Source organism: Mus musculus, chromosome 12 (genome assembly GCF_000001635.26).
Source record: "Mus musculus strain C57BL/6J chromosome 12, GRCm38.p6 C57BL/6J".
NCBI classification, from domain to species: domain Eukaryota; kingdom Metazoa; phylum Chordata; class Mammalia; order Rodentia; family Muridae; genus Mus; species Mus musculus.
Genome location: NC_000078.6, coordinates 4,552,427 through 4,575,830, shown reverse-complemented (window position 1 = coordinate 4,575,830; position 23,404 = coordinate 4,552,427). Strand labels below are relative to the sequence as shown.

Genomic DNA, 23,404 nt, shown 5'->3' with positions numbered 1-23,404 from the left:
TCTTGTTTCTCTAAGGAGCCCTGATTAATCCAGATTTTGGTATCAGGAGTGGTTCTATAGCAACAGGAGTATATGAATGGACTTTTAAGTGTCTGAAACACACTTTCCAATTGCCTGCACCTACAGTTACTGAAGCCCTTCCTAGAAACTTGGAGAGCACTAAAACCCCACATATGAATTATTTCACAAAGCTACAGAGACAAATGCATTTGGTTTCCCTGATTTACCTATTGTGAAGCAAGAAGTTTAGTTCTCTATACATAAAACTTTTGAGAATTTGCAGGAAAAGAATGATGCTGGTTGGTTGTGCCTAGCATCTCTGGATAAATTAACAACGGCAAATAATAGCATCTCAGGATGAATGACTAAAGAAAATAATGGGCTGAGTAATAAAACCGAGAGGTCCCAGATGCATAAGGACAGTCTAAGGTGTGTAAGTACTCTCTGGAAGGGATGCTCCTCCCTGGCAGCCACAGAGCTCCAACGGCAGAAAACCAAACCGAAGCCTGCACTGGAAGATGGGCTGAATTAGAGCAAAAATTCAAGGCCCACTCAGGGTGATGGCAGTTACACTCGGAGAATTATTAAAGGAAGGGATCTTGTAACTTGGGATAAGATATATGGGAAGATCATCAGATTCTCAAAGATTTATCTCATCTGAGGAAGAACTCTATGCACTCGCGCGTGTGCGTACGCGCACATACACACACACACACACACACAGAGAGAGAGAGAGAGAGAGAGAGAGAGAGAGAGAGAGAGAGAGCCTGGAGTATTACCTTTTTTACTTTTGCCTGAGGAAGTCAATCCTCCATTGTCTGCTAAGCCAACAGTGACTTTCTCTGAAGAAGATGCCTGGCAAGGCACTACTGATGTCCGTGCCTAGGGCCCACCAATGGTTGGTGGTATACATCCCTCTACATGTATATATAACCAGACTTAAGGCAAAGCAGGTGCCTAGAGGGGGATAGACAGTATAGTCCATGAGGAGGTGCACTACACCACTTAATGAATTGTCTAATCCATTCAAGCAGAAGTCTGGGAAGTATGTGTAAAATTGATTTTAGAGGTATGGAATAATGGTGGAAGGAAGATGAAACTAGATCAGTCTGAGTTTATTGACATGTGCCCAGTAAGTGGAGATTCTAGGTTCAGTATAGAAGCTCCTACAGTGTTTTTTTTAAAGAGTTGTTAAAAGTTTGTTTGAAAGGGTTGCCTGAAACATTTGTCAAAAGATGGCCTACTAAAAAGAAGTTGGAAGTGCCTGATATCCCTTTGCTTGGTGTTGATGAAGGGATTCTAAGGCTGAGGGAAATTTCAATGGTAGAGTGGGTACCTTGTGTAAAACCTAAACCTCCACAATGGGAAGGCCTCCACACCCTTCACTAATTTTACAAGATGCAAAATGGCGAGAGGGGCACCAGCACATCTGAAGAGCTCTGTTGTCCTTGCCGTCTGCTTATGCCAGACCTTAGGGTTGGAGATGCTGCTGCTCAATTGGATGAATTAAGTGCAAAGGGTAGCAGGGGCCAGGAGGCAGCGCTGAATCACCAAAGATCAGGTACCTTATTACAGTGGCAGCACAGGCAGTGTGGTTTTAATGGTGGCATGACTCACAGACCTTTGGTACTGGCTAATTAGTCATGACGGTTCCAGGCTTGAAATAGAAGATTGAAATCTTTATTTTAAAAAGTGACTTTGGAAGTTCTTTTGATAAGTTCAGTGCATATCACTGGGGAATGGGCTATAAAACATTGCTATGATTTCATTTTAAGTTTAAAGTGTATCTTTGTAACATGATAGGAAAGGTTTTGAAGGTTCACCTTTAGACCTCATTTAAATTTCTGATTCTACCTTTCCAGCAGTTTTGTCTTAGACAAGTTATTTCACCTTTTTGAGACTTTCTCATTCTTAAAGGAGCCTTCAGTTCCTTGGGTAACAGGACTGTTCTACCCGTACACTGAGAGGGAATGTACCCACAGGGCAGTCCTGTAGGTATTTCAGGTTTAATTTGTTTGTGACCCATTCTAGGGAGTCTTACTAAATTTGGGCATGTAATTAAATTTATTTCATAGGTCTATAATAATACACCAAAGAGTCAATTTTTAAACACATACTTTCTAAATCAGAATATGTGTGGATGTCCATGTTTATTTTACACTTTACAACTACCTCCAAATTTATAATGATTTAATGTGGGATTTTTCTGCTTTGATTATTTTTTGTATATATTGGTGCTTGTATAAAATTAATATATGTATATTTCACACAGAAACCCAGTATAAATCCAACACATATGTACATAATGAAATAAAGAAGCTATTCTTCTATGTATTAAATAAATAAATAAATAAATGGTATAATAGCCATAAACATTCAACAGAAAGTGTACTTCAAGTTTTCTCAGGCTAGATATGTGCAGTGTGGTACCACCTCACAATCCTGGGTGTCAGAAGGGAGCCAGCCACACAAGGACAAGCAGACATTATTCTAGAGTGTGCTGTGTTTCTAAACTACGATGTTTGGAAGCTTAATCATGTTAAATACATTTTTGACATGACATAGCCCCATTGTAAATTCGGGAATGCTTGTATCATCTAGGTTGTCATCTATAAAAGAAAGTTTGGATCCTGGAACCCTGAATATTTATTTCAACTTTAAGCAGGATTTCAATGGTTAAGGTCTGTATAGAGAGGTCCTTTGCCCTCAGGGATACACTTTCATTATATTCTGAGGAAAAACAGTCAATAGAACCAAAGGGAAAGAACACTTTCTCCTTCGGCCCTAGCAGGACTGTGTCCCTCACCAAATTTTAGTTAGAGCCCTTTGCCCCTTCTAAAGTGGGTCTTGACCTTTGTTAGGCCTGACTACCCCAGGTTAGCAGGAATCTTACTAAGTCAGTTTTATCTGAACCAATTCTTTATCCTCCAGCCTTGTGTTTAAGGCCTTACCTTCCTTCAGTAAGAGTCCTATCAAATCCCTTTAGTACAATAGCAACCAAAATCTCGGTATGGTGGTACACACCAGAGGCTGACAGACACAGAGCACTGTGAGCTTGAGGCCACCCTGCTCCACAAAGTAAGTTACAGGACAGCCAGAGCTAATTAGAGATAGATAGACCCCTGTTTCTAACGCACCTACCCCACCCCACAAAATAACTCCCTGTCTTTTCTTAGTGATTCTTCAACTTTTCTATCCCTTCCTTCTCAGAGGCTGCCCATACGTACCTGTCCTTACTGTGTTAAAAGTTAAGATGGGGGCTGGTGAGATGGCTCAGTGGGTAAGAGCACCCGACTGCTCTTCCGAAGGTCCGGAGTTCAAATCCCAGCAACCACATGGTGGCTCACAACCATCTGTAACAAGATCTGATGCCCTCTTCTGGAGTGTCTGAAGACAGCTACAGTGTACTTACATATAATAAATAAATCTTAAAAAAAAAAAGAAAAGTTAAGATGGATTACTTCACCCACTGCAAGACAACTTCGTGGTAGTCCTTCAGAATATAATTTACCTAGTTTTAAAACAAGTGACAGATTTTTTTTTTCCTTTAAGAATCCTTAACAAATCCAATCCAGGTAACCACAGAAGACAGTTGGAAAGGACATTACACAGCTAAGCAAATGCGTTTTACTGCTTAGCGCCTTCCATTCTTAGCAATAAAACCTTCTGTGTGTCCTTGACCTGTACAGGGCACCTCCCTATCTGTCCCCACCCACACTGCAGAGCAGGAGTGTTTGTGTAAGCCAATCCTTGTACTCCCCCTACAGGTCAGAACAAACAGAACCAACTGTGTGTGGCTCCTTGTTGCTGTTTAAACTGGCATTTCCTTTTTTTTTTTTTTTTTGTCTTCAGGACGCTTAGCAGAGGATTCGAACTGTCTTTGAGCAGCTGTTTTCTCAGTTCTTGCTTACATGGGCAGTCAAGACCGTTTTGAACTATCCTTTGCTGTTAGACCCAGGGAGACTCCAGTGAGCTCCAACAGAATATTCTGTCAAGTAAAAAGAAAAACAAAGAACCAAGTGGTTCTCCAAGTGTGTTCAGTGTACCACCTGCAGAAAATATCCTGCCGAGTTTGTCTGAATTGAAGATGTCTGCCCAACAACCTTGGGAGTGATACAATTCTTACACATATTACGGTATGAGAACTACTTGAAGACATTATTCCAAACCATACCTCATTTAAAACTATGCAGGGCAATGCTGTAATCAAACCTAAGAGACAGGATTTTATCCACAATAAGCCCAGTACACCTGCCAGTCTTTCTCCCTGACCATAAACCTAACACCCTTCTCTGTTCAACCTAGATCCATGAATATGATTTTAATATCTGCCTCCCTTCTCTGCCTTATTTTATCCTATCTATATGTTACCCTCAAATTGGTTGATTGAGATAATGTCAGTCTCTTACTGAGTCTGGGAAATCAATGAAAATAGTTCCTTTAAGGAAAAAAACAAGGTTTATGCAGAGCATGGTGGTACCTTTGATCCCAGTGCTCAGGAGGCAGACGGATGCAGACCTCAGAGTTCAAGACGAGCTTGGTTTACAGAGACGTTCTAGGACAGACAGTACTACACAGAGAAACCCTGCTTCAGACAAAAACAAAACAAACAAACAAATATTTATTATTATTATTATTATTATTATTATTATTATTGTTATTATTATTATTATTATTATTATTTTACATGTATGAGTGTTTTGCCTGCATGTATGTCTGTGTACCACATGTGAGCAGTGTCCACAGAGATCAGAGTGTCAGGTCCCCTGGAACTGGAAATGGTGTTTAGCTGCCATGTGGGTGCTAGGAATAGAAACTAGGTCACCTGGAAGACCAGCTACTACTCTTAACTATTGAGCCATTTCTCTCACCCTAATACTCCCTTCTTTAAAAGTATGTAAAATTAAACCAACTGTACACAAACACCACCACATAAATATCTATGTATAATTTCTCTTTGGAATTATGTTTAAACTGCCCATTCAAAGACCTCATTCCCAAACCTTTGGTAGATTTTGACTGGCATGAGAGATTTATATTTTACCAAACATTTCAGCTTGGTGATTCTGATCTAGACGACCAGGAGATTTTGCTGGTCTTTGTGCTGTTTAAGGTAGGGTCCCATGTAGCCCAGGTTGACTTTGGGTCCCAGGTAGCCCAGGTTGGCTTTGAGCTCAGGAATGAGCTGGAATTCTGATCCTCCCACTTCTGCTTCTGCTGCAATTACAAGGCTGTGTCACCAAGCCCAGGCTCAGGGGGTGAGGATGGAACCCAGGGCTTGGTACACATCAGACAAATGCTCTACCAAGTAAGTGCCATTCCAAATCTCTTTGATGGCATCTTAATAAATGCTGTCCTATATGCCAGACTTTTCCAACCAGAATAATGCGTATAGAATGCTGTACAACCAAGCCCACACAGAACTTACAAATTGTAAGTCTTTGACGTTAATCTGAAGAGAGACAATAGAGTAAGACCTGTATATAAGTGGCACAGTGGTCATAATTTCACACTTTTTTCTTGCTGTTGTTGTTTTTTTTAATTTATTCTTCTTTTCTATATTATATCCTGATCACAATTTCCCCTCCCTCCTCTCCTCCCAACACCCCCTACTACCTCTCACCTCCTCTTGCCACCTCCCAAGCCTCCCATAGATCCATTCCTTTTCCCTTCAGAAAAGAGCAGACCTCCAGGGATATCAACCAAACATGGCATGACAGGTTACACTAAGACTATTGTATGAGCACATACCCTCATAATAGGCTAGATGAGGGAATTTAGTAGGAGGAAAAGAGTTCCTAAAGCAGGCAAAGGAGTCAGAAATAGCCCCACTCTTACTGTTAGGAGTCCCACAAGAACATTAAGCTACGCAACCATAACATATGCAGAGGACCTAGGTAAGATCTGTACAGATTTCCTGATTGCCAATTCAATTTCTGTGAGCCTCTATGAGCCCTGGTTAATTGATTATGTGGGCTGTGTTCTGGTGGTGTCCTTGACCCCTCTGGCTCCTACAATTCTTCCTCCCTCTCTTCTGAGGGATTACTGAGCTCTGCCAAATGTTTGGCTATGGCTCTTTACATCTGCTCCTATCAGTTGCTGGATGAAGCCTCTCTGGTGATGATTATACTAGGCTCTGGTCTACCAGTATTGTAAAATACCATTAGGAATCATTTCATTGACAGTTCATTCTATTCTTCTATTCTATTCTATTCTATTCTATTCTATTCTATTCTATTCTATTCTATCTTGCCAGTCATGTTTGGTTCTACTCTAGGTCTCTGGTCTCTCCAGACTCTGGTTCCTAGTCTTCCAGGCAGTGTCTGACATGGGCTCCCTTTCATGGTGAGGGTCTCAAGTTGGACTAGTCATTAGTTGGCCACTCCCACAAGTTCTAAGACACCTTTACCTCCCATCTTGAAGGAAGGACAAATTGTAGGTTCAAGGTTTTGTGGCTGAGTTGGTGTGATGGTTTTTTATATGTTTGGCCCAGGGAGTGGGACTATTAGGAGGTGTGGCCCTGTTGGAGTAGGTGAGTCACTGTGAGTATGGTCTTAAGACTCTCATCCTGAGCCGGGCGTGGTGGCTCACGCCTTTAATCCCAGCACTTGGGAGGCAGAGGCAGGTGGATTTCTGAGTTCGAGGCCAGCCTGGTCTACAAAGTGAGTTCCAGGACAGCCAGAGCTACACAGAGAAACCCTGTCTCAAAAAAAAAAAAAAAAAAAAAAAAAAAAAGACTCTCATCCTGGCTGCTTGGAAGTCAGTCTTCTACTAGCAGGCTTCAGATGAAGATGTAGAACTCTCAGCCCAACCTGCACAATGCCTGCCTATATGCTGCCATGCTCCCACCCTGATGACAATGGACTGAACTTCTGAACCTGTAAGCCAGACCCAATTAAATGTTGCCCTTTATAAGACATGCCATGGTCATGGTGTCTGCTCACAGCAGTAAAACCCTAAGATAGTTGGTATACAACCCCTCCATTGGAAGCCTTGCCTGGTTACAGAAGATAGCCGGTTCAGGCCCTATCCTCATTACTGGGAATCTTTGCTAGGTTCACTATCTTAGATACCAGGATGTTTCCATTGAACTAGGTTTAGACCTCAACCTCAAAATGCTCCCCAATTCTAGTAATCTCTCCCTCCATCCCCCTCAAACATCTGATTGCTCCTGTTCCCAAGTGCACCCTTCCCATGGAGATCCCTGTATTCTTCCTTGAGCCCTCCTTGTTACTTAGCCTCTCTGTGTCTGTAAATTGTAGCATGATTATCTTTTATAGTTAATATCTGTTTATAAGTGAGTGTACACCATGTTTCTCTCTGGGTCTGGTTTGCCTCACCTAGGATGATTTTTTTTCTAGATCCATATATTTGCCTGCAACTTTCATGATGTCATTTTTTTAAACAGCTGAGTAATACTCCATTATGTGAATATACCACATTTCCTTTATCCATTCTTCAGTTGAGGGACATCTAAGTTGTTTACAATTTCTGGCTATTATAAATAAAGCTGTTATAAACATAGTTGAGCAACTGTCCTTGTGGTAGGACAGAGTGTTCTTTGGATATATGCTCAGAGTAGTACAGCAGGATCTTGAGGTAGATTTATTTCCAATTTTCTGAGAAACTGCCTTATTGATTTCTAACCAAGCCAGCTCAGTCAGTCAACATGTTCTCCAGGGCAAGAGCGAGGATTAAAAAGAAAAAAGATGATTAGACAACATTGTAGCATGACCCCAGCCAGTTCTGAGGCTGAGATGAGTTTAATTTTTTTCTAGTCCACTTTTATATGATTCTGGGTACATACAAAGAATGATCAGTCCTTAAGACAGAAACAAAGTAGTCAAGGAACAAATAAAGCATAAATAAAGTAGTCAAGGAACAAGCAAGGCGAAAATCAAGGCAATAAAGGAAGTCCCGTGGTCACTATGTTTAGAGGTTTATCAGGGTGGTCCAGATACAAGGACTACAGTACATTCCTCGGCTGTATTTGTCTTGCGCCTATTTCATTGTCCCAGCCCAATATCAAATCCCTGCCAAATTCCTAACAGCAGCCCCAAAAGGTCCCCACATCTCCCCGCTTTTTATTTTATACACAAGACTGTGCCTGTCTTAGGTCATCTGACAAGAGTGCCTTCCTTACACATTGTGAGATACGCATTATCAAAAACAATGCACTTCTGTCTTAGATTGGTAAGGCTCTGTGCATCTCTGACTGCCAGCCTGTTAAATTAATAACTCTGTTAAAGGGGGTCCATTTTTACTTTCAAGCCATGTATTTTGGCCACCAACATATTGATGTTGTTAAAGGCAAGTTTTATTACAAAGGGCAGGAATAAAAGTATTCCCAGGACAAGAAGGACTAACATGATCAAGCTATATGAGCCATTCTTGAAACTTGACCAAGATAAAAATACTGACCACAAGCCATGAATAATTTTATCAGCAGTATCCTCAGCATCAAAGCTCCATGGAGCAGCATTCCTTAAATTCATAATCTCGTTACACAAAGTTAAAACATCCAGAGAGGTGTTAGAATTATGCCAAACACCTGCAAGTATCTTTGAGTTTTCTCCCAATTATAGTGACTGTCCCTGTAAATTTAGAAGTGACACAAATCCATTGGTATTTAGCATGACACTCAAGATGGCTTCTTACTCCTAAGCTTTGAACCTCCTCTCCAGCAATTTGAATAATATCATAGAGAGAATCTGTTGTTCCAAACGCCTATCTAAATCCTCTTGAATATTCAGAACATTAGTAACATTTTTTGCTAAATGATTAACAAAAGTGTCTGTCTTAACTTCTGTGTCAAAGCAATTGCAGAAGCCGTGGTGACAGAAGCCGTGGTGCTAGAAGCCGTGGTGCTAGAAGCCGTGGTGCTAGAAGCCGTGGTGCTAGAAGCAGTGGTGCTAGCTATTAATGTAATCAAAGCTGCTGTACCAACAACAATCAAGCCCACTACCCTCTTGCTTCTGCTTAAAGCCTGACTTACTTCTTCCGGTATTTGCGAGCTTTTTTCCAAATGCCAAGGTCCTGTAATACAGGCAATAAAACAAAAGCTGGTTGATAGACCATAACAGACATGCTAATTTTCAATACACTAACACAATTAGAAAGTATACAACCAGTACAACTTACATTAAATACTATGGAAGAAACAAAAGTAATTTTAACATGACCAATTTATAAGATTAAGAGCCTTAACATATACACTAACATTTGTTCAAAAGTCCAGATCCTGTTCCAATTTTATCTGTTGCAAATGTAACTTCATACAAGGTAGCTCTCAATTTTCAAATATGTCTGAAAATGTCCAAAACAAGCCTTCCAAATGAAGACTTATTTCCAATATTGGATTGATTTCTAGACTAGTCCATGATTGAATCAGAATAACTGTCACATTAAAGGGAAAAGAAGAGTTATTATAACTTCTCTTTTTGATTCTCTGTCCCATAAGTTCTAAAATATTGAGGCAAGGCAGCTTGTCCAATCTGGGATATAGGCAAGCAAAGGTGGGTCAGGAACATATGCCAAATACAGCTTCTTGTCACCATTGTCAGGGCACTCAGTAAGCTCACAGGCTAGCACCATTCTTTGTCTCAGCATCAACATCTCCCCAATCACTTTAGCAGCTAGCACACTACTTCAGCATCCTGAGGAAAAGCACAAACATGCTCTCTTCCCCATATTAAATACCTGATCCGGACCATGCCATATGCCAATAAGTGGATCCTTCCATTTCACCTAGGCATAAGTATGCCTAGTTGTAGGGTGCCATAGACACTCAGAGAGTTCCTTGGCATCCATTTTAAATTTTTTAAATAAAAGGCAGGATTTAAATACATTTGTGGTGTACAGGAATATAATCCCCCCTTTTTTATTTTATGAAAATATTGTTTTAGAGTTCCATGGGCCCATTCCACAATATCTTGTGCTTGAGGATAATAAGGACTCCCAGTAATATGTGTTAATATTAAATTGTTGACAAAACATCTCAAATGCTTGATTGCAATAGCCAGTTCCATTATATGTTTTAATCTAATTTGGAACAACCAACAGAGAAAAACAATGTAAGCAATGACTAATTAAATTTTTAGCTGCTTCTCCTGTTAAAGCAGTTGCAACTGGAAAGCCTGGAAAGGTGTCAGTAGTCACATGTATATAGTTTACTTTTCTAAAATCAGAAATATGAGTAACATCCATTTCCCATAATTGATTACCTATGAGCCCTCGAGGATTCACACCATTATGTAGAACAGGTTGAAATTAAGGGGGCTGGTGAGATGGCTCAGCGGTTAAGAGCACTGACTGCTCTTCCGGAGGTCCTGAGTTCAAATCCCAGCAACCACATGGTGGCTCACAACCACCCGTAATGAGATCTGAAGACAGCTACAGTGTACTTACATATAATAAATAAATAAAATCTTTAAAAAAAAAGAAATTAAGGACATTCAGGACAAGTCTTTACAATTTGACTTGCACATTCTCTAGAAATACCAAATTATTGTCTCAAGCTATTACTGTTTTGATGATGCAAAGGATGAGATTGTTTGGCCAATTATTCTTGTGTAAAGGCCTATAATCTGCCTGGGATACAAATATGCTGTGACATTGTCCTGAGGGGTTCAAGCAATCCAGTATGGGCTTTTAAATGTCCTATAAAGTTAAGCAACAGTATGTACTCTTAAAATGAGTTGTATTTGCATAAATAATTGAAAATTTTGAGAATTAGCAGTGTCTAAAAAAGGAACAATTTCAAGCAATTGCAAACCATGAGCTATATATTGGCTATCAGTATACAAATTAAAAGCTTGATTTTTCAACATTTCAAAAACAGTGGCTACAACATGAAATTCAATTATTTGTGCTGAAGCAGGGGGAAACTCTTGAACTCATGTTCAAGAGAATGAACATGTGATCCAATTACATATATTGCCTTCCCATCAGATGAACTGTCTGTAAATACAGTAAGCACATTTTCTATGGGCTGCATGCGTAAATTTACAGGAAATGCAAAAGCATGAATAGAAGCAAATTGTAACAACTTGTCTTTTGGATAATGATTATCAATTTTGCCTGAAAAGTTTGCACGTGCAATAGGCCAAATATCAGTATTCTTCAATAAGCAATTTAATTGCTGTTTGGAATAAGGAATAAATATTTCATCAAGTTATTTCCCAAAATGCATTCATGATTCTTCTATCCTGCAATTCTGTATTAACACAGCAACAGCTTCATAAGAGCGTGCCAAAACTTTACTTACAGACAAAGAAAGATGAATCCACATTAATGGTCCCTTTTGCCAAAGGACTGCTGGGTTCACGTGAGTGGTAACAATAATGCAAACAGCCGACCATTGGTCCTGTGTCTCCTGTTGGCTAATAGCTTCCTCCACCTTCTGCAAAGGTGTTCACCCCCATCAGTTAATTGTTGAGGGATTAGGACTTGCATCCCCCATCAGTTAATTGTTGAGGGGTTAGGACTTGCACCCCCCTTGAGGATATCAAACAGAGGTTTAAGTTCTCCTGTAGTGAGCTTAAGCTGAGGGCTCAGCCAATTGATAGCTCCTAGAAGCTTTTGAAAATCATTTAAAGTAAGTAAATTATCTTTTCTTACTTGAATTTTCTGTGCCACAGTTTGTTTAGGATATAACTGGGGCCCCAAATATTGAAAAGGATATTGCCTTTGAATATTTTTTGGAGCAACAACTACTCCAAATTTTTAATGATTTACTTATTTATTTTATGTATATAAGTACACCATTGCTCTCTTCAGACGCTCCAGAAGAGGGCATCAGACCCCATTGCAGATGGTTGTGAGCCACCATGTGGTTGCTGGGACTTGAACTCAGGACCTCTGGAAGAGCAGTCAGTGCTCTTAACCACTGAAACATCTCTCCAGCCCATACTCCAAATTTTTAAAGCTCATTGTATAAGAGCAAAGACTTGGAGTAAAACTCCTTCAGAGGTATCAGCTAAAAGTATACTATCCATAAAATGAATACTATACACTGAAAGATTCAAAGTCCTAACTTTTTGTATTGAAGCAGTGACAATTTTTTTTTTTTACATAATGTAGGGCCATTAGCCATTCCTTGAGGCAAAACTTTCCAATGATATTGCTTCCTGTGTTCTTTAAAATTAAAAACAAGATCACTAAATGCAAACATCCCACAGCCACCAGGATGCAAAGAAAGAAAGAAAGAAAGAAAGAAAGAAAGAAAGAAAGAAAGAAAAGAAGTAAGGAGAAAGAGAGAGAGAGAGAGAGAGAGAGAGAGAGAGAGAGAAAGAGAGAGAGAGAGAGAGAGAGAGAGAGAGAGAGAGAGAGAGAGAGAGAGAGAGTATAAAAGCAATCCTCCAAATCAATAATAATTCTGTATGAATTTCCTGGAATGGCAGCCAGAGTAGACAAGCCTCATCAGCCCTTCGGAAACCCTGCAACAATCACCACCTGCTTGTTTTTCTTAATTACAAATATGTGTGAGTTAGAATCCTGAGCCTGTGACTGAACTGCAAACTTCAGCCAATGGAAGGAACACTTACAGCTTAACTATAATTTTTAAGTCTCCCTTGCAACACAGGGGCACAACCATAACTTTGGAAAGCAAAACTCAACCTCAAACAAACAATCCAGTCTCTCCCAAATCAACACCAAGTGCATCGCCCCCATGCTACAAAGTTTGGCTGCCAGTTCCTACACACGAACACACAACAGTGCTGCCTCCAATACCTCACCAAAGAGACACTGCCCTAAACTCTATCTTTTATAAGTCAGGTTTCTAGGATAAGAATTATATAAATTACTCAATTTAGAGGTATCTTGTTTCCCTGGGTTGGCTCATGCCGTGTGCTGTTGTTCTGAATGACTCCAACCCGGAGTTACCAGGCTTAAGCCAGCCTTCTGTTACCAATGTTACAAATATTTAATCATACCCAATAACTTATAAGCCAATAATCTATAACCAAGACATGCAGGGCATATTTATACATTTAAAACAAGTCAGAAACAAAAATTAGTGGTAACACACATCATATATATATATATATGTGTGTGTGTGTGTATATATATGTATACACATATGTATATATATGTGTGTATATATGTGTGTATATATATATATATATGTGTGTGTGTGTGTGTGTGTGTGTGTGTATATATTTTTTTTTTTCGAGGCAGGGTTTCTCTGTATAGCCCTGGCTGTCCTGGAACTCACTCTGTAGACCAGGCTGGCCTCAAACTCAGAAAACCATCTGCCTCTGCCTCCCGAGTGCTGGGATTAAAGGTGTGCACCACCACATCCGGTCACATCTTATATATTTAGACTAGACAAAATTCTTACTTTTTCTAGCTGTAATTTTAAGGGAGGAGCACCTTGTCACCTGCTGAACCCAATAATCACGGTCACAGAGATTTTTCTAGGAGAAACAGCCATCCTTGCCCTTCCTTACCATAGAAGCAAAGAAGCTGCTGCCCCTTTAAGAGCGGCTTGTGCAGACAATCAGCCCCTAGCAGGGCTTCTCCAGCTGTGCTAGACTCCTAACTACAGGTGCAGGGCTCCAAAGGCCAACCGAGGCTGCTTTTTATTTATTTATTTTTTGAAATGAGTTAAAACCAAATCAAAGGGTGAACAACCAGCAGATAAAGTTTTAATCATTTTTTTTCTTTTGAACATGAAACACAGAACAACATTCAAGCAACAGAGCAAAAACGCAGACATAAACTGACAGACATGGACAAATTGGTGCGCCAAGGACAGACAATCGACAGGGAAGAGAACTAGATGTCCCATCAAAGGGACCAGATATCCTACCTAAGGGACCCAGAAGTACTTCTCCAGTAGGAGCCAGAGAGGAGGCAGGATGTCTCCTGACCTCCTCCTGGCCCCAGGAAAACTCAAACAGCTTACGTTCATTTTCCTTCTCCTTCACCAAAGCATCCCTGAATAGTCAGGGAGGACTGCTTTTCTCAAACCCACTCTCTGTCATATATTTAGTGTAAACTGTTTCTAGTCAGGGCTCAAAGGCTAAAAGCATCTATGAGAATTATTTTTGCTTCTCTAGATTTTAGCATAACTCTAAACACATACACAAAAACACTTTACCATTACATTGCCCCATTCTTGTGGGGTCTATTCACTAATGGCCCAAATCTTCTTTTACTTTCCTTCGAGAGCACTTCTCCCATTGTCCTTCACTGTACCCTGCTTACTGGAGTCCCAAATTGGGTGCCATCTGAACAAGCCAGCTCAGTCAGTTAACAGGTTCTCCAGGGCAGGATCGAGGATTAAAAAGAAAAGAGATGATTAGACAACATTGTAGCATGACCTGAGTTCTGAGGCTGAGATGAGTTTAATTTTTTTCTAGTCCACTTTTATATGATTCTGGGTACATACAAAAAATATGGTCAGTTCTTAAGGCATAAACAAAGTAGTCAATGAACAAACAAAGAATAAATATAGTAGTCAAGGAACAAGCAGGGAAAAAAATCAAAGCAATAAAGTCCCATGGTCACTATGTTTAGAGGTGTATCAGGATGGTCTAGATACAAGAATACATTTCTCAGCTGTATTTGCCTTGAGCCTATTTCATTGTCCCAGCCCGGTATTCCACCAAATTCCTAAAACAGCTCTCCACAGATTTCCAAAGTGGCAGTACAAGGCTGTACTTCCACGAGCAATGGAGGAGTGTTCTCCTTGCTCCACAGCTCATCAGCATGAGCTGCCACCTGTGTATTGAATCTTAGCCATTCCAACAGGTGTAAAATGGAATCTCAAAGTCATTTGGATTTGCTTTCCTTGATGGCTAAGGATGTTGAACATTTCTTTAGGTTCTTCGCCATTTGCGATTCCTCTGTTGAGAACTCTGTTTAGCTCTGTATCCCATTTTTTAATTGAGTTATTTGGTTTGTTTATGTCTAGTTTCTAGAGTTCTTTATATATTTTGAACATCAGCCCTTTACCAGATATGGAGCTGGTGAAAATCTTTTCCCATTCTGCAGGCTGCCATTTCTCCTATTGGTGGTGTCCTTTGCCTTAACCTTACAGAAGCTTTTCAGTTCCATGAGGTTACATTTATTACACATGTGCATATATACAATGACATATATAATGTGTATACTTATAAATAAGATACATGAGAATAACCAGTGAACCAGCTGCAGGTACAAATGCTTTTAGATTAAAAAACTGTTACAAGGAGTCAGGTATGGTAGCAAACACATATAATACTGTGGTAGTTTGAATAGGTATGGCCCCCACAGACTCATGTGTTTGTATGCTTGGCCATAGGGAGTGGCACTATTAGGAGGCATGACCTTATCGAGTAGATGTGGCCTTGTTGGAGGAAGTGTGTCATTGTGGGGGCAGGTTTTGAGGTCTCATATGCTCAAGTTACACCCAGTGTGGCACATAGTCTCCTGCTGCTGCCTACAGATCAGGATGTAGAACTCTAGGCTCCTCCAGCACTGTCTTCCTGCATGCTGCCATGCTTCCTGCATGATGATAACACTAAGCTTCTGAAACTGTAAGCCAGCCCCAATTAATGTTTTCTTTATAAGAGTTGCTGTGCTCATGGGGTGTTTCTTTATAGCAGTGAAACCTAATCTAAGACAAATACCAACACTTCAGAGATGGAAGCTGGAGGGTCAGAGAGTTCAAGGCCATCATGGAATACATGGTATCCAAACCCTTCTAGGCTCCAGGCACCAACTATACAATAAATGATAAAATGAGAACTCACAGAGGAATTGAGCATGTCAGTGTTAAAAACTTGTATATGACAAACCCACGAGGTGTAACTCACTGGAGGAGGGCTCTTCTGGCATGTGTGAAGCCCTGGGTTCAGTCTCCAAAACTACAATGAAAAGATTATAACATCTGAGCCAATAACTCCCACAGTTAAATCATGCTTTTAAAATAAAATACTAAAACCACACTAACGAGGGTATTCTTCATATGTAACAAACCCAGAGGATTCTGCTAGAGACACAGTGAAGAAGGCCCGGCCACTGGCCTGATTCTGTGTGGCTCCCTCTCTGACCTGTTCTCTGAGTTACTCTCTTCCCCTGCTTTATCTTAAATCCTAGGATCACAGATCTGACAGAAATGGAAACCGCCTCCCAAGCAGCAGTGACTTCCGTGGCACTGGCCAGTCCCAGGCTAATAACCAACCAGACCACAGTCTCCCCAGGATTACTAGCTATATAAATCCTCGACTTTGGCGCTCCCTATATATAGCCACAGAGCTGTTGCTTACACCTCAAAGACAGATTTTAGGTCACTAGACTCTTTATTGTCGCTGGTACATCTACACTGAAAATAAACCCTATTCTGCTTTCAACACTGCAGGAACTGATTGACCAGGCCAAACTGTTGGGACCCCTACAACTGTGTCTTTACGGAGGACTCTCCTAACTGGCATGATAGATTTGAAGGAGGCCATCAAGGAAATAGTATCATAGACTTTTATTTTCCTTCAAATGAACTACCAAACTCTGACTTAAACAACATAGTATTAGTTTAGAGAACCAGAAAAAAAAGAAAAAATTCGGATTTGAGATTAACTTAATTCAGGGACTCTGGCTCTCTTTTCCTCCTTACAGTTGTCTTCATCTGTGTGTTCAATCAATCCCCGGCTGCAGCTAGGCCTCATCACTACACAGCATCGAGAAGGGAAACCAGCACTTCCTGAGGTGCTAACTCTTGCTCCCTCTCCCTCCGTTTATGTGTGTGTGTGTGTGTGTGTGTGTCTGTGTGTGCTCGCTCACTTGCGTACAGTGTGCATATAAGCACAGATCAAGGGCTCCCTCCATTTATGTGGTTCCCTTTGCTCTTTGCCATGAAGTGACGGTGCTTCTTCTGTAGTTTGTACCATTGTGTGTTAGCACAGGCCCAGAACAGCAGAGCCAATCAGCAAAGGACTGAAACCTCCAAAACTGAGACAAAGTAACCTTTCCTCTTTCCAAGTTTAGCACATTCCTGAATGCTGACTGGCACGCTCCCAGGAGAAAGGAATGCAACAAGGAGAAATGCTCAGCTACATTTAACCACAGCGGAATGATACACTAAGACATGTAGGGCTGGAGAGATGGCTCTGAGGTTAAGAGCACCGACTGCTCTTCCAGAAGTCCTGACTTCAATTCCTGGCAACCACATGGTGGTGGCTCACAACCATCTTTAATGGGATCTGGTGTCCTCTTCTGGTGTGTCTGAAGAAAGCAATGGTGTGCTCATATAAATAAAATAAATCTTTAAAAAGAAGAAGGAGGAGGAGGAAGGAGGAGGAGGAGGAAGAGGAGGAGGAAGAGGAGGAGAAGGAGAAGAAAAGAGACCTGATTGTAACTGGGTACAGGTGTCCGTAGTTGTATCTACTTGGAAGACTGGGGCTTGAGGCTAGTGAGTTCCAGGCCAGCTTGGGTGCCATAGTGAGACCCCCATCTCCCAAAAAAGTGAAAAAAGAGGTACAAGTTTACATTAAGCAAACTATCAATAATACTGAATTTTGTCAATTATGTGGAGAAATAAAAACTCTTAATGCCCTGCCAGTGGGAGTACTAAAATGAGACAATAACTGGAAAGACAGCATCCGCTAGCTAGTCAAGCAGAAGGTGATGTAACAACGCCACATCCTAGAGAAACTCTCAAAAGAACAAACCAATTCAGTGGGACTGTTTTACTTTGATTGTGCTGGGAATTGCCCCTAGGGCCTTTGCGAATGCTAAGTAAGCACTCTATCACTAAGCTATGTCCCCAGTGACAGTGGCACTAATTATAATAGCATAATATTAGAAGCAGCACCAGGGTCCAGCAGTAGTTGAATGATGGATTACAGCATAGAATGGAATACTATTTAACAGTGAAGCTACAACAGCACCAGCAAATCTCAGGAATATAATGTTGAATGAGAGGAGGCAAGTCACAGAGTACATATTATATTATTTCATCCAAATGAAATGTAAAGGATGTAAAACTATAAATATATAAGATGCTTAAGCCCTAAGAATTCAAAGATAACATAAAATTTAGAATAGTACTTATTTCTCTTCCAATTCCTATTTAGACATATTTACCTTATGTGTAGGCTGCCTGCATGTGTGTGCCTGACCACATCTGTGGCTGGTGCTCTGAGAGCTTGGAAGAAGGTTAGGGATCCCCTGGAAATGAGGTTACAGATGGTTGTGAGCCATCAAAGTGGATGCCAAGAACTTAACCCCACGCCTCCGCAAGGTCAGGAAGTGCTCTTATGACAAGGGCCGGCCTGGGCTTGGAGAGGGGTTCTGAAGTCAAACTGTGGGTCCCAAGCTAGTGGCCAATGCTCTGCTAGAGACAGCTTTCCAGCCTGCTTTCTCTCTGTTCTTTCTTTCTCTCTGCCCTCTCAGGAGATCTCCTGAAAGTTCTCCCTAGGTTCTCCTGGAGACAGTTCTCCAAGCAGTTCTTTTTCTTTTTTTCTTTATTTACATTTCAAATGTTATCCCCTTTCCTAGTTTCCCCTCCCTCTCTTGCTATTCTAAAAAATTCTCAGAATAGCTCCTCTCCTGGAGAACAGAAGCCCAGTCTTGTCTTTTGCACATCAATCCAGTCTTTCACTTGAGGCTTCCTTTTGATTATCCTGTGAATCTGCATCCTGCAGCCCTAAACCTCAATTCTTAGGAACTGCAAGCACACATTTCCTTTTAACATTGCAAAAGAATTCAGAGATCTTCTGCCTCTTATAAGCACAGATGCAGATGGTGGGACCACGCCCCGGAATTACCATTTCTACTACAACGCCTAACCTGGCTCCATCCCAAACTGATCCTGAACTCGGGAATCTGTCTGTCTTTTGTCAGCATAGATTAAAAAAACCTAGCCTGGCAGCGGTGGTGGCGCACGCCTTTAGTCCCAGCACTTGGAAGGCAGAGGCAGGCGGATTTCTGAGTTCGAGGCCAGCCTGGTCTACAGAGTGAGTTCCAGGACAGCCAGGGCTATACAGAGAAACCCAGTCTCAAAAAAACCAAACACCAAAACCAACCAACCAAACAAACAAACAAACCCACCTCTAGGCTGCGTGAGATCTCCTGTGACCACCAAGTCTCCTTGCCTCCTTCCTTAGTATCTTTCTGACAAGCTGGCTCTTAGTGCATCTGCCTCTGTCCCTTTAGATTCATGAAGCCCTTCATATAATTCATATTCATATCACATCCTTATTTTTTTACATAGTTGAGAGATTATATATATATATATATATATATATATATATATATATATATGTATTGAACATACGGTTTTAGAATTCTTTTCCACAGCCTTAAGGGCTGTCCTTGCAGGTCCTAGCCTTTACCATTCTGCTGAGACGTTAGCCACTCCTTCACCTCCCAGATTATCATGGAGTCATTAACATCAACAGGGAAGACATTCCTTAAAGGAGGAATGTAAAATGTGTACATTATATGCAAACAAGCCCTCTGCCCACAGCACCCATCAACACTCTTGGAGGCCCAGGCCTGCTTGCCCCATCGCAGGGGCAGGAGCCTAGTCATTCTGTCCCTACCAAGGCCCTGCCAGATTCGGCGCTCTTAACTGCTGAGCCTTCTCTGCAGACCATGGTAGTTATTTCTTTAAAAACATAAAAAAGAAAGAAAGAAAGAAAAGAATAGAACTATAGATACAGATCTCCCATTTATTTACCTTTTATTATTTACCCTTTGTTATATTTTATTTATATTAATATTTATTAAAAATAAACTAGGAGGGTATAGGGGACTTTCAGGATAGCATTTGAAATATAAATGAAGAAACTAATAAAAAATTGTTTTTGAAAAAATAAACTAAAATTTTATTTTTATATTGTTTTGTGTGTGCCACGTGTGCAAACACACCTCTAGAAGCAAGATATTGACACTTCACATATTTCTTAATTTCTTTTCCACTTTATTTTTTGAGACATGGTCTCTCACTGAACCAGGAGTTCAAGATTTGGCTATGCTTGCTTGTCAGCAAGCTCTGGGATTTTCTGACCCCTTAGTGCTAAGATTACAAGGTGTGTACTACTGTGCCTGAACTTTTTCAATTTTACATTCTCCCCACCCCCTTCCTGGTCTCCCCTCCCACAGTTCCTCATCCCATTCCTCCTCCCCCTTTGTCCCCCCCCCCCCCCGCCTCCCCCTTCCCTGGGGCCTCAAGTCTCGGAGGATTAAGCGCATCTTCTCCCACTGAGGCCACACATGGGCAGATCTCTGCTATATTTGTGCCAGGGGCCTTGAACCAGCCTGTGTGTGCTCCTGGTTGGCTGCTTAGTCTCTGGAAACTCCCTGGGTTGGTTGAGACTGCGGGTCTTCCTCTCAACTTGCGCTCCTTCAGCTTCTTCAATCCTTCCCCTAATTCATCCACAGGGGTCCCCGACTTCAGTCCAATGGTTGGGTGTAAATATCTGTATCTGTCTCAGTCAGCTGCTGGTAGGGCCTCTCAGAGGACAGCTATGCCAGGCTCCTGTCTGTCTGTAAGTACACCATAGCATCAGTAATAGTGTCAGGCCTTGGAGCCTCCCCTTGAGATGGATCCCAAGTTGGACTGGTTACTGGACCGCCTTTCCTTCAGTTTCTTCTCCATTTTTGTTTCCGAAGTTCTTTTAGACAGGAACAATTCTGGATCAGGAATTTTGATTGTGGGTTAGTAACCCTGTCCCTACACTTGAGCCCCGTCTATCTCCTGGAGGTGGACTCTTTGGACTTTTATGTGCACACCGTGGATCTGACCTCAGAAGCTCAAACATTTGCAGCAAGCATTCTGCCCACCGCGCCAGCACCCCAGCCTGCGACAGTTTGCTTTGAGGGCTGGAATTTATAGTGCATATTTTCTGTTTGGGTTAAAAACTCCAAATTTGGGGAGGTGCAGAAAATTTGAGTTAAAAGAAAAAATAACTAGTTTGGGTAGTTCATTTCAAGGGGTTTTTTTTTTTTTTTTTTTTTTTTTTTTTTTTTTGGTTTTTGGTTTTTCGATCGAGACAGGGTTTCTCTGTGTAGCCCTGGCTGTCCTGCAACTCACTTTGTAGACCAGGCTGGCCTCGAACTCAGAAATCCGCCTGCCTCTGCCTCCCAAGTGCTGGGATTAAAGGCATGCACCACCACGCCCAGCCAATTTCAAGGGTTCTTAAGTGGTATTAAAACCACTCAGATCATGAATGTAAGGCAACTATCCAAAAAGAAAAGAGCCCCATACTGACGTGTATGTTTGGAAGCTGTAAGAGCCTCTTTAAAAATTAGCCACTGTGGGAGGCGAATGGCGCAGGGTCTGCTTCTCCCAATATTGGAGTGCACACCAAGGTTGTAATGTTGTTTTGGAAATAACTTTTAGTTGGAAAAACTTCAAGGGGGTTCATTGTAAGTTCAATTACATCTGAAGCAAAATAATTTATTGTAATTTATTAGTCGTTGAATATCCATGCACTCCTCCACCTCTCACAGCTCCCTTGCTGTTAGGGGGGTCTGTGTGAGCAGTTATGACACATGAGCCAGCAGGGGAAGTGACATTTGTCACTTCTGGGACAAAGCACTTGTTAGTTCCTTGAAGCCTCTCTTTTTTCCCTGCCATGGCAACCAGGTGTTGAGATGCTGCCTCGAAGAGATGGCTTGGAAGAGATGTGAGTGAAAATATGCTCTGGTGAGAGAACCAGAAAGTCTGGGGTTTACTCACAACCTAGTCTATCCCAGCTACTATCCCAGCATCCATTACAGCCACCATGCCTGTAACCTTTGACACTCACAGATTAAAACAGTTAACATTTCTACGAGTAAAATATCTCTTGTTGATTTTTTTTTTTTACAGCAAAGGAATTCTCTTTTTCCCTATTATCAGTGAGAAAAGAGTCCAAAAGAAAACATGTCAGCTATGATTAACACGGAACATAGTCTGAATGACTGTGTGAAGGTTTGTATATTCTTGGACCAGGGAGGCATGGCCTTGTTGGAATTTGTGTGACCTGATTGGAGTAGGTGTGTCACTGTGGGTGTGGGCTTAAGATCCTCACCCTAGTTGCCTGGAAGTCAGTCTTCCACTAGCTGCCTTCAGATGAAGATGTAGAACTCTCAGCTCCTCTTGCGCCATGCCTGCCTGGATGCTGCCATGTTCCCACCTTGATGATAATGGACTGAACCTCTGAATCTGTAAGCCAGCCCCAATTAAATGTTGTTTTTTTTAATAAGACTTGCCTTGGTCATGGTGTCTGTTCACAGCAGTAAAACCCTAACTAAGACAGACTGAGAGACCAAATTATTTTTGTCTAGTTTAAAAGGTATAAATCCATTTTCTTTATCACACAGACTGAATCAGTATAGAGGACACCATACTGGTTTTTCTTTCCAGGACCAAGTAGATTATCGTATATTTCCCATCAATTTCCTTTGGTTAATCCTCTCTTAATTTTCCTAAAGGAATTTAATTTTAATTTGTTCCACAGAATTGAAAACAAAAAGTTAGATAATTAGCTCCAAAATATACAACAACAACAACAAATCTGTAGAAATCGACACCAAAACTCAACATATGTGTTTTTCATCTGTGTCTTTAATATGTGTAAGAATCAGAGGAGGAGATAAGAAAGTTGAAAATAGACTTCCATTTCCAAGGATGGCATAAGTAATGAAGACAGACCTGGAAAGGATTTGACGCTGTCTTTCAGGAAATAAAGTGCACAGTGGTGAGGACTCCCTGTTTGAGATCCTGAAGAAGTGCATGTCTGTGGCTGTCAGCACAGGTTGAGATCTGTTTTTTGTCAGTCGCCAGATCAGTGCTTTGAGGTGCAGGGAACAAAAGTTAGTATCCAGAGCCCATGCCAGCCAGGGTAAGTTACCTTGAGTTGGGATTAAAGGGGCATGCATAGGAAACAAGGGCAAACTGAATAGACCAGGCAAGCACATTATAGTTAGTGTCCCCAAGTGCCTGGCAGAAGGAAACTGTCTTTGGAGAAAGGGACTTGGTGTTTGTTGGTGGTAGTGTTTTGTTTTTGTTGTTGTTTTGGGGATTTTTTTTTTTGGTTGTTTGATTGTTTTTGTTTTTACTATTTTATTGGGTTCTTATATCTTTACCTCCCTTCCAACCCTTATTTGTAGTCTCCCCTCCCCCAGCCTGAAACCTGCTTGCTCAGGGGTGGAGCTTCCTGCTCATTTGTTCTGCCACGCCCACTGCTGGAACCTGTGGAGCCACACACGTGCACCTTTCTACTGGACCAGAGATTATTCGGCGGGAATCGGGTCCCCTCCCCCTTCCTTCATAACTGAGTGTCGCAACAGTAAAATTGGAGCTTTGATCAGAATAACTGTCTTGGCTACATTTCTTTCTCTCGCCACCTAGCCCCTCTTCTCTTCCAGGTTTCCAAAATGCCTTTCCAGGCTAAAACCCAGGTTGTGGCAAGCCCCCAACACTAGATAG

The 23,404-nt window shown here is 41.3% G+C and overlaps 1 long non-coding RNA gene across 1 annotated transcript; it reads left to right on the top strand.

The window, feature by feature from the left end:
* Nucleotides 1-6,257: 6,257 nt before the first annotated feature.
* On the top strand, nt 6,258-23,018 carry Gm46332. Its single transcript, XR_001780543.1, has 3 exons — nt 6,258-6,345; nt 21,803-21,904; nt 22,656-23,018. It is a non-coding gene; the product is annotated as a predicted gene, 46332 (long non-coding RNA).
* Nucleotides 23,019-23,404: the final 386 nt, after the last annotated feature.